The sequence below is a fragment of the Anser brachyrhynchus genome, assembly GCF_964034855.1.
Source record: "Anser brachyrhynchus genome assembly, contig: SCAFFOLD_32, whole genome shotgun sequence".
In the NCBI taxonomy this organism is placed as follows: Eukaryota; Metazoa; Chordata; class Aves; order Anseriformes; family Anatidae; genus Anser; species Anser brachyrhynchus.
Genome location: NW_027663874.1, coordinates 2,503,341 through 2,519,910, shown reverse-complemented (window position 1 = coordinate 2,519,910; position 16,570 = coordinate 2,503,341).

Below are 16,570 nucleotides of genomic sequence, written 5' to 3'. Positions count from 1 at the left end.
CAGTAACTCCAGAGAGTGCACTGGCACCACTGGGGATGCAGTGCAGTGACTCCAGAGAGTGCACTGGATCAATTGGGGATGCAGTTCAGTTAGTCCAGAGAGTGCACTGGCACCACTGGGGATGCAGTGCAGTGAGTCCAGAGAGTGCACTGGCACCACTGGGGATGCACTGCAGTGAGTGCAGAGAGTACACTGGCACCACTGGGGATGCAGTGCAGTGAGTCCAGAGAGTGCACTGGCACCACTGCGGATGCAGTACAGTGAGTCCACAGAGTGCACTGGCACCACTGGGGATGCACTGCAGAGACTCCAGAGAGTGCACTGGCACCACTGGGGATGCAGTGCAGTGAGTCCAGAGAGTGCACTGGCACCACTGGGGATGCAGTGCAGTGAGTCCAGAGAGTGCACTGGCACCACTGGGGATGTAGTGCAGTGAGTCCAGAGAGTGCACTGGCACCACTGGGGATGCACTGCAGTGAGTCCAGAGAGTGCACTGGCACCACTGGGGATGCACTGCAGTGAGTCCAGAGAGTGCACTGGCCCCACTGGGGATGCAGTGCAGTGAGTCCAGAGATTGCAATGGCACAACTGGGGATGCAGCGCAATGACTACAGAGAGTGCACTGGCACCACTGGGGATGCAGTTCTGTGAGTCCAGAGAGTGCATTGGCACCACTGGGGATGCAGTGCAGTGAGTCCAGAGAGTGCACTGGCACCACTCTGGATGCAGTGCGGTGAGTCCAGAGAGTGCACTGGTGCCACTGGGGATGCAGTACAGTGAGTCCACAGAGTGCACTGGCAGCACTGGGGATGCACTGCTATGCCTCCAGAGAGTGCACTGGCACCACTGGGGATGCAGTGCAGTGAGTCCAGAGAGTGCACTGGCACCACTGGGGATGCAGTACAGTGAGTCCACAGAGTGCACTGGCACCACTGGGGATGCACTGCAGTGAGTCCAGAGAGTGCACTGGCACCACTGGGGATGCACTGCAGTGAGTGCAGAGAGTACACTGGCACCATTGGGGATGTACTGCAGTGAGTCCAGAGAGTGCACTGGCACCACTGGGGATGCAGTGCAGTGAGTCCAGAGAGTGCACTGGCACCACTGGGGATGCAGTACAGTGAGTCCACAGAGTGCACTGGCACCACTGGGGATGCAGTACAGTGAGTCCACAGAGTGCACTGGCACCACTGGGGATGCACTGCAGTGAGTGCAGAGAGTACACTGGCACCACTGGGGATGCAGTGCAGTGAGTCCAGAGAGTGCACTGGCACCACTGGGGATGCAGTACAGTGAGTCCACAGAGTGCACTGGCACCACTGGGGATGCACTGCAGAGACTCCAGAGAGTGCACTGGCACCACTGGGGATGCAGTGCAGTGAGTCCAGAGAGTGCACTGGCACCACTGGGGATGCAGTGCAGTGAGTCCAGATAGTGCACTGGCACCACTGGGGATGTAGTGCAGTGAGTCCAGAGAGTGCACTGGCACCACTGGGGATGCACTGCAGTGAGTCCAGAGAGTGCACTGGCACCACTGGGGATGCACTGCAGTGAGTCCAGAGAGTGCACTGGCCCCACTGGGGATGCAGTGCAGTGAGTCTAGAGATTGCAATGGCACCACTGGGGATGCAGCGCAATGACTACAGAGAGTGCACTGGCACCACTGGGGATGCAGTGCTGTGAGTCCAGAGAGTGCATTGGCACCACTGGGGATGCAGTGCAGTGAGTCCAGAGAGTGCACTGGCACCACTCTGGATGCAGTGCGGTGAGTCCAGAGAGTGCACTGGTGCCACTGGGGATGCAGTACAGTGAGTCCACAGAGTGCACTGGCAGCACTGGGGATGCACTGCTATGCCTCCAGAGAGTGCACTGGCACCACTGGGGATGCAGTGCAGTGAGTCCAGAGAGTGCACTGGCACCACTGGGGATGCAGTACAGTGACTCCAGAGAGTGAACTGGCACCACTGGGGATGCACTGCAGTGAGTCCAGAGAGTGCACTGGCACCACTGGGGATGCACTGCAGTGAGTGCAGAGAGTACACTGGCACCATTGGGGATGTACTGCAGTGAGTCCAGAGAGTGCACTGGCACCACTGGGGATGCACTGCAGTGACTCCAGAGATTGCACTGGCACCACTGGGGATGCAGTACAGTGAGTCCACAGAGTGCACTGGCACCACTGGGGATGCACTGCAGTAACTCCAGAGAGTGCACTGGCACCACTGGGGATGCAGTGCAGTGACTCCAGAGAGTGCACTGGATCAATTGGGGATGCAGTTCAGTTAGTCCAGAGAGTGCACTGGCACCACTGGGGATGCAGTGCAGTGAGTCCAGAGAGTGCACTGGCACCACTGGGGATGCACTGCAGTGAGTGCAGAGAGTACACTGGCACCACTGGGGATGCAGTGCAGTGAGTCCAGAGAGTGCACTGGCACCACTGGGGATGCAGTACAGTGAGTCCACAGAGTGCACTGGCACCACTGGGGATGCACTGCAGAGACTCCAGGGAGTGCACTGGCACCACTGGGGATGCACTGCAGAGACTCCAGAGAGTGCACTGGCACCACTGGGGATGCAGTGCAGTGAGTCCAGAGAGTGCACTGGCACCACTGGGGATGTAGTGCAGTGAGTCCAGAGAGTGCACTGGCACCACTGGGGATGCACTGCAGTGAGTCCAGAGAGTGCACTGGCACCACTGGGGATGCACTGCAGTGAGTCCAGAGAGTGCACTGGCCCCACTGGGGATGCAGTGCAGTGAGTCCAGAGATTGCAATGGCACCACTGGGGATGCAGCGCAATGACTACAGAGAGTGCACTGGCACCACTGGGGATGCAGTGCTGTGAGTCCAGAGAGTGCATTGGCACCACTGGGGATGCAGTGCAGTGAGTCCAGAGAGTGCACTGGCACCACTCTGGATGCAGTGCGGTGAGTCCAGAGAGTGCACTGGTGCCACTGGGGATGCAGTACAGTGAGTCCACAGAGTGCACTGGCAGCACTGGGGATGCTCTGCTATGCCTCCAGAGAGTGCACTGGCACCACTGGGGATGCAGTGCAGTGAGTCCAGAGAGTGCACTGGCACCACTGGGGATGCAGTACAGTGACTCCAGAGAGTGAACTGGCACCACTGGGGATGCACTGCAGTGAGTCCAGAGAGTGCACTGGCACCACTGGGGATGCACTGCAGTGAGTGCAGAGAGTACACTGGCACCATTGGGGATGTACTGCAGTGAGTCCAGAGAGTGCACTGGCACCACTGGGGATGCAGTGCAGTGAGTCCAGAGAGTGCACTGGCACCACTGGGGATGCAGTACAGTGAGTCCACAGAGTGCACTGGCACCACTGGGGATGCAGTACAGTGAGTCCACAGAGTGCACTGGCACCACTGGGGATGCACTGCAGTGACTCCAGAGAGTGCACTGGCACCACTGGGGAAGCACTGCAGTGACTCCAGAGAGTGCACTGGCACCACTGGGGATGCAGAGCAGTGAGTCCAGAGAGTGCACTGGCACCACTGGGGAAGCACTGCAGTGACTCCAGAGAGTGCACTGGCACCACTGGGGATGCAGTACAGTGAGTCCACAGAGTGCACTGGCACCACTGGGGATGCACTGCAGTAACTCCAGAGAGTGCACTGGCACCACTGGGGATGCAGTGCAGTGACTCCAGAGAGTGCACTGGATCAATTGTGGATGCAGTTCAGTTAGTCCAGAGAGAGCACTGGCACCACTGGGGATGCAGTGCAGTGAGTCCAGAGAGTGCACTGGCACCACTGGGGATGCACTGCAGTGAGTGCAGAGAGTACACTGGCACCACTGGGGATGCAGTGCAGTGAGTCCAGAGAGTGCACTGGCACCACTGGGGATGCAGTACAGTGAGTCCACAGAGTGCACTGGCACCACTGGGGATGCATTGCAGAGACTCCAGAGAGTGCACTGGCACCACTGGGGATGCAGTGCAGTGAGTCCAGAGAGTGCACTGGCACCACTGGGGATGCAGTGCAGTGAGTCCAGATAGTGCACTGGCACCACTGGGGATGTAGTGCAGTGAGTCCAGAGAGTGCACTGGCACCACTGGGGATGCACTGCAGTGAGTCCAGAGAGTGCACTGGCACCACTGGGGATGCACTGCAGTGAGTCCAGAGAGTGCACTGGCCCCACTGGGGATGCAGTGCAGTGAGTCCAGAGATTGCAATGGCACCACTGGGGATGCAGCGCAATGACTACAGAGAGTGCACTGGCACCACTGGGGATGCAGTTCTGTGAGTCCAGAGAGTGCATTGGCACCACTGGGGATGCAGTGCAGTGAGTCCAGAGAGTGCACTGGCACCACTCTGGATGCAGTGCGGTGAGTCCAGAGAGTGCACTGGTGCCACTGGGGATGCAGTACAGTGAGTCCACAGAGTGCACTGGCAGCACTGGGGATGCACTGCTATGCCTCCAGAGAGTGCACTGGCACCACTGGGGATGCAGTGCAGTGAGTCCAGAGAGTGCACTGGCACCACTGGGGATGCAGTACAGTGAGTCCACAGAGTGCACTGGCACCACTGGGGATGCACTGCAGTGAGTCCAGAGAGTGCACTGGCACCACTGGGGATGCACTGCAGTGAGTGCAGAGAGTACACTGGCACCATTGGGGATGTACTGCAGTGAGTCCAGAGAGTGCACTGGCACCACTGGGGATGCAGTGCAGTGAGTCCAGAGAGTGCACTGGCACCACTGGGGATGCAGTACAGTGAGTCCACAGAGTGCACTGGCACCACTGGGGATGCAGTACAGTGAGTCCACAGAGTGCACTGGCACCACTGGGGATGCACTGCAGTGAGTGCAGAGAGTACACTGGCACCACTGGGGATGCAGTGCAGTGAGTCCAGAGAGTGCACTGGCACCACTGGGGATGCAGTACAGTGAGTCCACAGAGTGCACTGGCACCACTGGGGATGCACTGCAGAGACTCCAGAGAGTGCACTGGCACCACTGGGGATGCAGTGCAGTGACTCCAGAGAGTGCACTGGATCAATTGGGGATGCAGTTCAGTTAGTCCAGAGAGTGCACTGGCACCACTGGGGATGCAGTGCAGTGAGTCCAGAGAGTGCACTGGCACCACTGGGGATGCACTGCAGTGAGTGCAGAGAGTACACTGGCACCACTGGGGATGCAGTGCAGTGAGTCCAGAGAGTGCACTGGCACCACTGGGGATGCAGTACAGTGAGTCCACAGAGTGCACTGGCACCACTGGGGATGCACTGCAGAGACTCCAGAGAGTGCACTGGCACCACTGGGGATGCACTGCAGAGACTCCAGAGAGTGCACTGGCACCACTGGGGATGCAGTGCAGTGAGTCCAGAGAGTGCACTGGCACCACTGGGGATGTAGTGCAGTGAGTCCAGAGAGTGCACTGGCACCACTGGGGATGCACTGCAGTGAGTCCAGAGAGTGCACTGGCACCACTGGGGATGCACTGCAGTGAGTCCAGAGAGTGCACTGGCACCACTGGGGATGCAGTGCAGTGAGTCCAGAGAGTGCACTGGCACCACTGGGGATGCAGTGCAGTGAGTCCAGAGATTGCAATGGCACCACTGGGGATGCAGCGCAATGACTACAGAGAGTGCACTGGCACCACTGGGGATGCAGTTCTGTGAGTCCAGAGAGTGCATTGGCACCACTGGGGATGCAGTGCAGTGAGTCCAGAGAGTGCACTGGCACCACTCTGGATGCAGTGCGGTGAGTCCAGAGAGTGCACTGGTGCCACTGGGGATGCAGTACAGTGAGTCCACAGAGTGCACTGGCAGCACTGGGGATGCACTGCTATGCCTCCAGAGAGTGCACTGGCACCACTGGGGATGCAGTGCAGTGAGTCCAGAGAGTGCACTGGCACCACTGGGGATGCAGTACAGTGAGTCCACAGAGTGCACTGGCACCACTGGGGATGCACTGCAGTGAGTCCAGAGAGTGCACTGGCACCACTGGGGATGCACTGCAGTGAGTGCAGAGAGTACACTGGCACCATTGGGGATGTACTGCAGTGAGTCCAGAGAGTGCACTGGCACCACTGGGGATGCAGTGCAGTGAGTCCAGAGAGTGCACTGGCACCACTGGGGATGCAGTACAGTGAGTCCACAGAGTGCACTGGCACCACTGGGGATGCAGTACAGTGAGTCCACAGAGTGCACTGGCACCACTGGGGATGCACTGCAGTGAGTGCAGAGAGTACACTGGCACCACTGGGGATGCAGTGCAGTGAGTCCAGAGAGTGCACTGGCACCACTGGGGATGCAGTACAGTGAGTCCACAGAGTGCACTGGCACCACTGGGGATGCACTGCAGAGACTCCAGAGAGTGCACTGGCACCACTGGGGATGCAGTGCAGTGACTCCAGAGAGTGCACTGGATCAATTGGGGATGCAGTTCAGTTAGTCCAGAGAGTGCACTGGCACCACTGGGGATGCAGTGCAGTGAGTCCAGAGAGTGCACTGGCACCACTGGGGATGCACTGCAGTGAGTGCAGAGAGTACACTGGCACCACTGGGGATGCAGTGCAGTGAGTCCAGAGAGTGCACTGGCACCACTGGGGATGCAGTACAGTGAGTCCACAGAGTGCACTGGCACCACTGGGGATGCACTGCAGAGACTCCAGAGAGTGCACTGGCACCACTGGGGATGCACTGCAGAGACTCCAGAGAGTGCACTGGCACCACTGGGGATGCAGTGCAGTGAGTCCAGAGAGTGCACTGGCACCACTGGGGATGTAGTGCAGTGAGTCCAGAGAGTGCACTGGCACCACTGGGGATGCACTGCAGTGAGTCCAGAGAGTGCACTGGCACCACTGGGGATGCACTGCAGTGAGTCCAGAGAGTGCACTGGCCCCACTGGGGATGCAGTGCAGTGAGTCCAGAGATTGCAATGGCACCACTGGGGATGCAGCGCAATGACTACAGAGAGTGCACTGGCACCACTGGGGATGCAGTGCTGTGAGTCCAGAGAGTGCATTGGCACCACTGGGGATGCAGTGCAGTGAGTCCAGAGAGTGCACTGGCACCACTCTGGATGCAGTGCGGTGAGTCCAGAGAGTGCACTGGTGCCACTGGGGATGCAGTACAGTGAGTCCACAGAGTGCACTGGCAGCACTGGGGATGCTCTGCTATGCCTCCAGAGAGTGCACTGGCACCACTGGGGATGCAGTGCAGTGAGTCCAGAGAGTGCACTGGCACCACTGGGGATGCAGTACAGTGACTCCTGAGAGTGAACTGGCACCACTGGGGATGCACTGCAGTGAGTCCAGAGAGTGCACTGGCACCACTGGGGATGCACTGCAGTGAGTGCAGAGAGTACACTGGCACCATTGGGGATGTACTGCAGTGAGTCCAGAGAGTGCACTGGCACCACTGGGGATGCAGTGCAGTGAGTCCAGAGAGTGCACTGGCACCACTGGGGATGCAGTACAGTGAGTCCACAGAGTGCACTGGCACCACTGGGGATGCAGTACAGTGAGTCCACAGAGTGCACTGGCACCACTGGGGATGCACTGCAGTGACTCCAGAGAGTGCACTGGCACCACTGGGGAAGCACTGCAGTGACTCCAGAGAGTGCACTGGCACCACTGGGGATGCAGAGCAGTGAGTCCAGAGAGTGCACTGGCACCACTGGGGAAGCACTGCAGTGACTCCAGAGAGTGCACTGGCACCACTGGGGATGCAGTACAGTGAGTCCACAGAGTGCACTGGCACCACTGGGGATGCACTGCAGTAACTCCAGAGAGTGCACTGGCACCACTGGGGATGCAGTGCAGTGACTCCAGAGAGTGCACTGGATCAATTGTGGATGCAGTTCAGTTAGTCCAGAGAGTGCACTGGCACCACTGGGGATGCAGTGCAGTGAGTCCAGAGAGTGCACTGGCACCACTGGGGATGCAGTGCAGTGAGTCCAGATAGTGCACTGGCACCACTGGGGATGTAGTGCAGTGAGTCCAGAGAGTGCACTGGCACCACTGGGGATGCACTGCAGTGAGTCCAGAGAGTGCACTGGCACCACTGGGGATGCACTGCAGTGAGTCCAGAGAGTGCACTGGCCCCACTGGGGATGCAGTGCAGTGAGTCCAGAGATTGCAATGGCACCACTGGGGATGCAGCGCAATGACTACAGAGAGTGCACTGGCACCACTGGGGATGCAGTTCTGTGAGTCCAGAGAGTGCATTGGCACCACTGGGGATGCAGTGCAGTGAGTCCAGAGAGTGCACTGGCACCACTCTGGATGCAGTGCGGTGAGTCCAGAGAGTGCACTGGTGCCACTGGGGATGCAGTACAGTGAGTCCACAGAGTGCACTGGCAGCACTGGGGATGCACTGCTATGCCTCCAGAGAGTGCACTGGCACCACTGGGGATGCAGTGCAGTGAGTCCAGAGAGTGCACTGGCACCACTGGGGATGCAGTACAGTGAGTCCACAGAGTGCACTGGCACCACTGGGGATGCACTGCAGTGAGTCCAGAGAGTGCACTGGCACCACTGGGGATGCACTGCAGTGAGTGCAGAGAGTACACTGGCACCATTGGGGATGTACTGCAGTGAGTCCAGAGAGTGCACTGGCACCACTGGGGATGCAGTGCAGTGAGTCCAGAGAGTGCACTGGCACCACTGGGGATGCAGTACAGTGAGTCCACAGAGTGCACTGGCACCACTGGGGATGCAGTACAGTGAGTCCACAGAGTGCACTGGCACCACTGGGGATGCACTGCAGTGAGTGCAGAGAGTACACTGGCACCACTGGGGATGCAGTGCAGTGAGTCCAGAGAGTGCACTGGCACCACTGGGGATGCAGTACAGTGAGTCCACAGAGTGCACTGGCACCACTGGGGATGCACTGCAGAGACTCCAGAGAGTGCACTGACACCACTGGGGATGCAGTGCAGTGAGTCCAGAGAGTGCACTGGCACCACTGGGGATGCAGTGCAGTGAGTCCAGATAGTGCACTGGCACCACTGGGGATGTAGTGCAGTGAGTCCAGAGAGTGCACTGGCACCACTGGGGATGCACTGCAGTGAGTCCAGAGAGTGCACTGGCACCACTGGGGATGCACTGCAGTGAGTCCAGAGAGTGCACTGGCCCCACTGGGGATGCAGTGCAGTGAGTCCAGAGATTGCAATGGCACCACTGGGGATGCAGCGCAATGACTACAGAGAGTGCACTGGCACCACTGGGGATGCAGTGCTGTGAGTCCAGAGAGTGCATTGGCACCACTGGGGATGCAGTGCAGTGAGTCCAGAGAGTGCACTGGCACCACTCTGGATGCAGTGCGGTGAGTCCAGAGAGTGCACTGGTGCCACTGGGGATGCAGTACAGTGAGTCCACAGAGTGCACTGGCAGCACTGGGGATGCACTGCTATGCCTCCAGAGAGTGCACTGGCACCACTGGGGATGCAGTGCAGTGAGTCCAGAGAGTGCACTGGCACCACTGGGGATGCAGTACAGTGACTCCAGAGAGTGAACTGGCACCACTGGGGATGCACTGCAGTGAGTCCAGAGAGTGCACTGGCACCACTGGGGATGCACTGCAGTGAGTGCAGAGAGTGCACTGGCACCATTGGGGATGTACTGCAGTGAGTCCAGAGAGTGCACTGGCACCACTGGGGATGCAGTGCAGTGAGTCCAGAGAGTGCACTGGCACCACTGGGGATGCAGTACAGTGAGTCCACAGAGTGCACTGGCACCACTGGGGATGCAGTACAGTGAGTCCACAGAGTGCACTGGCACCACTGGGGATGCACTGCAGTGAGTGCAGAGAGTACACTGGCACCACTGGGGATGCAGTGCAGTGAGTCCAGAGAGTGCACTGGCACCACTGGGGATGCAGTACAGTGAGTCCACAGAGTGCACTGGCACCACTGGGGATGCACTGCAGAGACTCCAGAGAGTGCACTGGCACCACTGGTGATGCAGTGCAGTGAGTCCAGAGAGTGCACTGGCACCACTGGGGATGCAGTGCAGTGAGTCCAGATAGTGCACTGGCACCACTGGGGATGTAGTGCAGTGAGTCCAGAGAGTGCACTGGCACCACTGGGGATGCACTGCAGTGAGTCCAGAGAGTGCACTGGCACCACTGGGGATGCACTGCAGTGAGTCCAGAGAGTGCACTGGCCCCACTGGGGATGCAGTGCAGTGAGTCCAGAGATTGCAATGGCACCACTGGGGATGCAGCGCAATGACTACAGAGAGTGCACTGGCACCACTGGGGATGCAGTGCTGTGAGTCCAGAGAGTGCATTGGCACCACTGGGGATGCAGTGCAGTGAGTCCAGAGAGTGCACTGGCACCACTGGGGATGCAGTGCGGTGAGTCCAGAGAGTGCACTGGTGCCACTGGGGATGCAGTACAGTGAGTCCACAGAGTGCACTGGCAGCACTGGGGATGCACTGCTATGCCTCCAGAGAGTGCACTGGCACCACTGGGGATGCAGTGCAGTGAGTCCAGAGAGTGCACTGGCACCACTGGGGATGCACTGCAGTGAGTGCAGAGAGTACACTGGCACCACTGGAGATGCAGTGCAGTGAGTCCAGAGAGTGCACTGGCACCACTGGGGATGCAGTACAGTGAGTCCACAGAGTGCACTGGCACCACTGGGGATGCACTGCAGAGACTCCAGAGAGTGCACTGGCACCACTGGGGATGCAGTGCAGTGAGTCCAGAGAGTGCACTGGCACCACTGGGGATGCAGTGCAGTGAGTCCAGAAAGTGCACTGGCACCACTGGGGATTTAGTGCAGTGAGTCCAGAGAGTGCACTGGCACCACTGGGGATGCACTGCAGTGAGTCCAGAGAGTGCACTGGCACCACTGGGGATGCACTGCAGTGAGTCCAGAGAGTGCACTGGCCCCACTGGGGATGCAGTGCAGTGAGTCCAGAGATTGCAATGGCACCACTGGGGATGCAGCGCAATGACTACAGAGAGTGCACTGGCACCACTGGGGATGCAGTGCTGTGAGTCCAGAGAGTGCATTGGCACCACTGGGGATGCAGTGCAGTGAGTCCAGAGAGTGCACTGGCACCACTCTGGATGCAGTGCGGTGAGTCCAGAGAGTGCACTGGCACCACTGGGGATGCAGTACAGTGAGTCCACAGAGTGCACTGGCAGCACTGGGGATGCACTGCTATGCCTCCAGAGAGTGCACTGGCACCACTGGGGATGCAGTGCAGTGAGTCCAGAGAGTGCACTGGCACCACTGGGGATGCAGTACAGTGACTCCAGAGAGTGAACTGGCACCACTGGGGATGCACTGCAGTGAGTCCAGAGAGTGCACTGGCACCACTGGGGATGCACTGCAGTGAGTGCAGAGAGTACACTGGCACCATTGGGGATGTACTGCAGTGAGTCCAGAGAGTGCACTGGCACCACTGGGGATGCAGTGCAGTGAGTCCAGAGAGTGCACTGGCACCACTGGGGATGCAGTACAGTGAGTCCACAGAGTGCACTGGCACCACTGGGGATGCAGTACAGTGAGTCCACAGAGTGCACTGGCAGCACTGGGGATGCACTGCAGTGACTCCAGAGAGTGCACTGGCACCACTGGGGAAGCACTGCAGTGACTCCAGAGAGTGCACTGGCACCACTGGGGATGCAGAGCAGTGAGTCCAGAGAGTGCACTGGCACCACTGGGGAAGCACTGCAGTGACTCCAGAGAGTGCACTGGCACCACTGGGGATGCAGAGCAGTGAGTCCAGAGAGTGCACTGGCACTACTGGGGATGCACTGCAGTGAGTCCAGAGAGTGCACTGGCACCACTGGGGATGCAGTGCAGTGAGTCCAGAGAGTGCACTGTCAGCACTGGGGATGCAGTGCAGTGAGTCCAGAGAGAGAACTGGCACCACTGGGGATGCAGTGCAGTGAGTCCAGAGAGTGCACTGGCACCACTGGGGATGCACTGCAGTGAGTCCAGAGAGTGCATTGGCCCCACTCTGGATGCAGTGCGGTGAGTCCAGAGAGTGCACTGGCACCACTGTGGATGCAGTACAGTGAGTCCACAGAGTGCACTGGCACCACTGGGGATGCACTGCAGTGACTCCAGAGAGTGCACTGGCACCACTGGGGATGCAGTGCAGTGAGTCCAGAGAGTGCACTGGATCAATTGGGGATGCAGTTCAGTTAGTCCAGAGAGTGCACTGGCACCACTGGGGATGCAGTGGAGTGAGTCCAGAGAGTGCACTGGCACCACTAGGGATGCAGTGCAGTGAGTGCAGAGAGTGCAGTGGCACCACTGGGGATGCAGTGCAGTGAGTCCAGAGAGTGCACTGGCACCACTGGGGCTGCACTGCAGTGAGTCCAGAGAGTGCACTGGCACCACTGGTGATGCAGAGCAGTGAGTCCAGAGAGTGCACTGGCACCACTGGGGATGCACTGCAGTGAGTCCAGAGAGTGCACTGGCACCACTGGGGATGCAGTGCAGTGAGTCCAGAGAGTGCACTGGCACCACTCTGGATGCAGTGCGGTGAGTCCAGAGAGTGCACTGGCCCCACTGTGGATGCAGTACAGTGAGTCCACAGAGTGCACTGGCACCACTGGGGATGCACTGCAGTGAGTCCAGAGAGTGCACTGGCCCCACTGGGGATGCAGTGCAGTGAGTCCAGAGATTGCAATGGCACCACTGGGGATGCAGCGCAATGACTACAGAGAGTGCACTGGCACCACTGGGGATGCAGTGCTGTGAGTCCAGAGAGTGCATTGGCACCACTGGGGATGCAGTGCAGTGAGTCCAGAGAGTGCACTGGCACCACTCTGGATGCAGTGCGGTGAGTCCAGAGAGTGCACTGGCACCACTGGGGATGCAGTACAGTGAGTCCACAGAGTGCACTGGCAGCACTGGGGATGCACTGCTATGCCTCCAGAGAGTGCACTGGCACCACTGGGGATGCAGTGCAGTGAGTCCAGAGAGTGCACTGGCACCACTGGGGATGCAGTACAGTGACTCCAGAGAGTGAACTGGCACCACTGGGGATGCACTGCAGTGAGTCCAGAGAGTGCACTGGCACCACTGGGGATGCACTGCAGTGAGTGCAGAGAGTACACTGGCACCATTGGGGATGTACTGCAGTGAGTCCAGAGAGTGCACTGGCACCACTGGGGATGCAGTGCAGTGAGTCCAGAGAGTGCACTGGCACCACTGGGGATGCAGTACAGTGAGTCCACAGAGTGCACTGGCACCACTGGGGATGCAGTACAGTGAGTCCACAGAGTGCACTGGCAGCACTGGGGATGCACTGCAGTGACTCCAGAGAGTGCACTGGCACCACTGGGGAAGCACTGCAGTGACTCCAGAGAGTGCACTGGCACCACTGGGGATGCAGAGCAGTGAGTCCAGAGAGTGCACTGGCACCACTGGGGAAGCACTGCAGTGACTCCAGAGAGTGCACTGGCACCACTGGGGATGCAGAGCAGTGAGTCCAGAGAGTGCACTGGCACCACTGGGGATGCACTGCAGTGAGTCCAGAGAGTGCACTGGCACCACTGGGGATGCAGTGCAGTGAGTCCAGAGAGTGCACTGTCAGCACTGGGGATGCAGTGCAGTGAGTCCAGAGAGAGCACTGGCACCACTGGGGATGCAGTGCAGTGAGTCCAGAGAGTGCACTGGCACCACTGGGGATGCACTGCAGTGAGTCCAGAGAGTGCATTGGCCCCACTCTGGATGCAGTGCGGTGAGTCCAGAGAGTGCACTGGCACCACTGTGGATGCAGTACAGTGAGTCCACAGAGTGCACTGGCACCACTGGGGATGCACTGCAGTGACTCCAGAGAGTGCACTGGCACCACTGGGGATGCAGTGCAGTGAGTCCAGAGAGTGCACTGGATCAATTGGGGATGCAGTTCAGTTAGTCCAGAGAGTGCACTGGCACCACTGGGGATGCAGTGGAGTGAGTCCAGAGAGTGCACTGGCACCACTAGGGATGCAGTGCAGTGAGTGCAGAGAGTGCAGTGGCACCACTGGGGATGCAGTGCAGTGAGTCCAGAGAGTGCACTGGCACCACTGGGGCTGCACTGCAGTGAGTCCAGAGAGTGCACTGGCACCACTGGTGATGCAGAGCAGTGAGTCCAGAGAGTGCACTGGCACCACTGGGGATGCACTGCAGTGAGTCCAGAGAGTGCACTGGCACCACTGGGGATGCAGTGCAGTGAGTCCAGAGAGTGCACTGGCACCACTCTGGATGCAGTGCGGTGAGTCCAGAGAGTGCACTGGCCCCACTGTGGATGCAGTACAGTGAGTCCACAGAGTGCACTGGCACCACTGGGGATGCACTGCAGTAAATACAGAGAGTGCACTGGCACCACTGGGGATGCAGTGCAGTGACTCCAGAGAGTGCACTGGATCAATTGGGGATGCAATTCAGTTAGTCCAGAGAGTGCACTGGCACCACTGGGGATGCAGTGCAGTGAGTCCAGAGAGTGCACTGGCACCACTGGGGATGCACTGCAGTGAGTGCAGAGAGTACACTGGCACCATTGGGGATGTACTGCAGTGAGTCCAGAGAGTGCACTGGCACCACTGGGGATGCAGTACAGTGAGTCCACAGAGTGCACTGGCACCACTGGTGATGCACTGCAGAGACTCCAGAGAGTGCACTGGCACCACTGGGGATGCAGTGCAGTGAGTCCAGAGAGTGCACTGGCACCACTGGGGATGCACTGCAGTGAGTGCAGAGAGTACACTGGCACCATTGGGGATGTACTGCAGTGAGTCCACAGAGTGCACTGGCACCACTGGGGATGCACTGCAGAGACTCCAGAGAGTGCACTGGCACCACTGGGGATGCAGTGCAGTGAGTCCACAGAGTGCACTGGCACCACTGGGGATGCAGTGCAGTGAGTCCAGATAGTGCACTGGCACCACTGGGGATGTAGTGCAGTGAGTCCAGAGAGTGCACTGGCACCACTGGGGATGCAGTGCAGTGAGTCCAGAGAGTGCACTGGCACCACTGGGGATGCACTGCAGTGAGTCCATAGAGTGCACTGGCAACACTGGGGATGCACTGCAGTGAGTCCAGAGAGTGCACTGGCCCCACTGGGGATGCAGTGCAGTGAGTCCAGAGATTGCACTGGCACCACTGGGGATGCAGCGCAATGACTACAGAGAGTGCACTGGCACCACTGGGGATGCACTGCTGTGAGTCCAGAGAGTGCACTGGCACCACTGGGGATGCAGTGCAGTGAGTCCAGAGAGTGCACTGGCACCACTCTGGATGCAGTGCGGTGAGTCCAGAGAGTGCACTGGTGCCACTGGGGATGCAGTACAGTGAGTCCACAGAGTGCACTGGCACCACTGGGGATGCACTGCTATGCCTCCAGAGAGTGCACTGGCACCACTGGGGATGCACTGCAGTGAGTCCAGAGAGTGCACTGGCACCACTGGGGATGCAGTACAGTGAGTCCACAGAGTGCACTGGCACCACTGGGGATGCAGTGCAGTGAGTCCATAGAGTGCACTGGCACCACTGGGGATGCAGTACAGTGACTCCAGAGAGTGAACTGGCACCACTGGGGATGCACTGCAGTGAGTCCAGAGAGTGCACTGGCACCACTGGGGATGCACTGCAGTGAGTGCAGAGAGTACACTGGCACCATTGGGGATGCAGTGCAGTGAGTCCAGAGAGTGCACTGGCACCACTGGGGATGCAGTGCAGTGAGTCCAGAGAGTGCACTGGCACCACTGGGGATGCAGTACAGTGAGTCCATAGAGTGCACTGGCACCACTGGGGATGCACTGCAGAGACTCCAGAGAGTGCACTGGCACCACTGGGGAAGCACTGCAGTGACTCCAGAGAGTGCACTGGCACCACTGGGGATGCAGTGCAGTGAGTCCAGAGAGTGCCCTGGCACCACTGGGGATGCAGCGCAATGACTACAGAGAGTGCACTGGCACCACTGGGGATGCAGTGCAGTGAGTCCAGAGAGTGCACTGGCACTACTGGGGATGCAGCGCAGTGAGTCCAGAGAGTGCACTGGCACCACTCTGGATGCAGTGCGGTGAGTCCAGAGAGTGCACTGGCACCACTGGGGATGCAGTACAGTGAGTCCACAGAGTGCACTGGGACCACTGGGGATGCACTGCAGTGAGTCCAGAGAGTGCACTGGCACCACTGGTGATGCAGTGAAGTGAGTCCAGAGAGTGCACTGGATCAATTGGGGATGCAGTTCACTTAGTCCAGAGAGTGCACTGGCACCACTGGGGATGCAGTGCAGTGAGTCCAGAGAGTGCACTGGCACCACTGGGGATGCAGTACAGTGACTCCAGTGAGTGCACTGGCACCACTGGGGATGCACTACCGTGAGTCCAGAGAGTGCACTGGAACCACTGGGGATGCACTGCAGTGAGTGCAGAGAGTACACTCGCACCATTGGGGATGTACTGCAGTGAGTCCAGAGAGTGCAATGGCACCACTGGGGATGCAGTGCTGTGAGTCCAGAGAGTGCACTGGCACCACTGGGGATGCACTGCAGTGACTCTAGAGAGTGCACTGGCACCACTGGGGATGCAGTGCAGAGACTCCAGAGAGTGCACTGGCACCACTGGGGAAGCACTGCAGTGACTCCAGAGA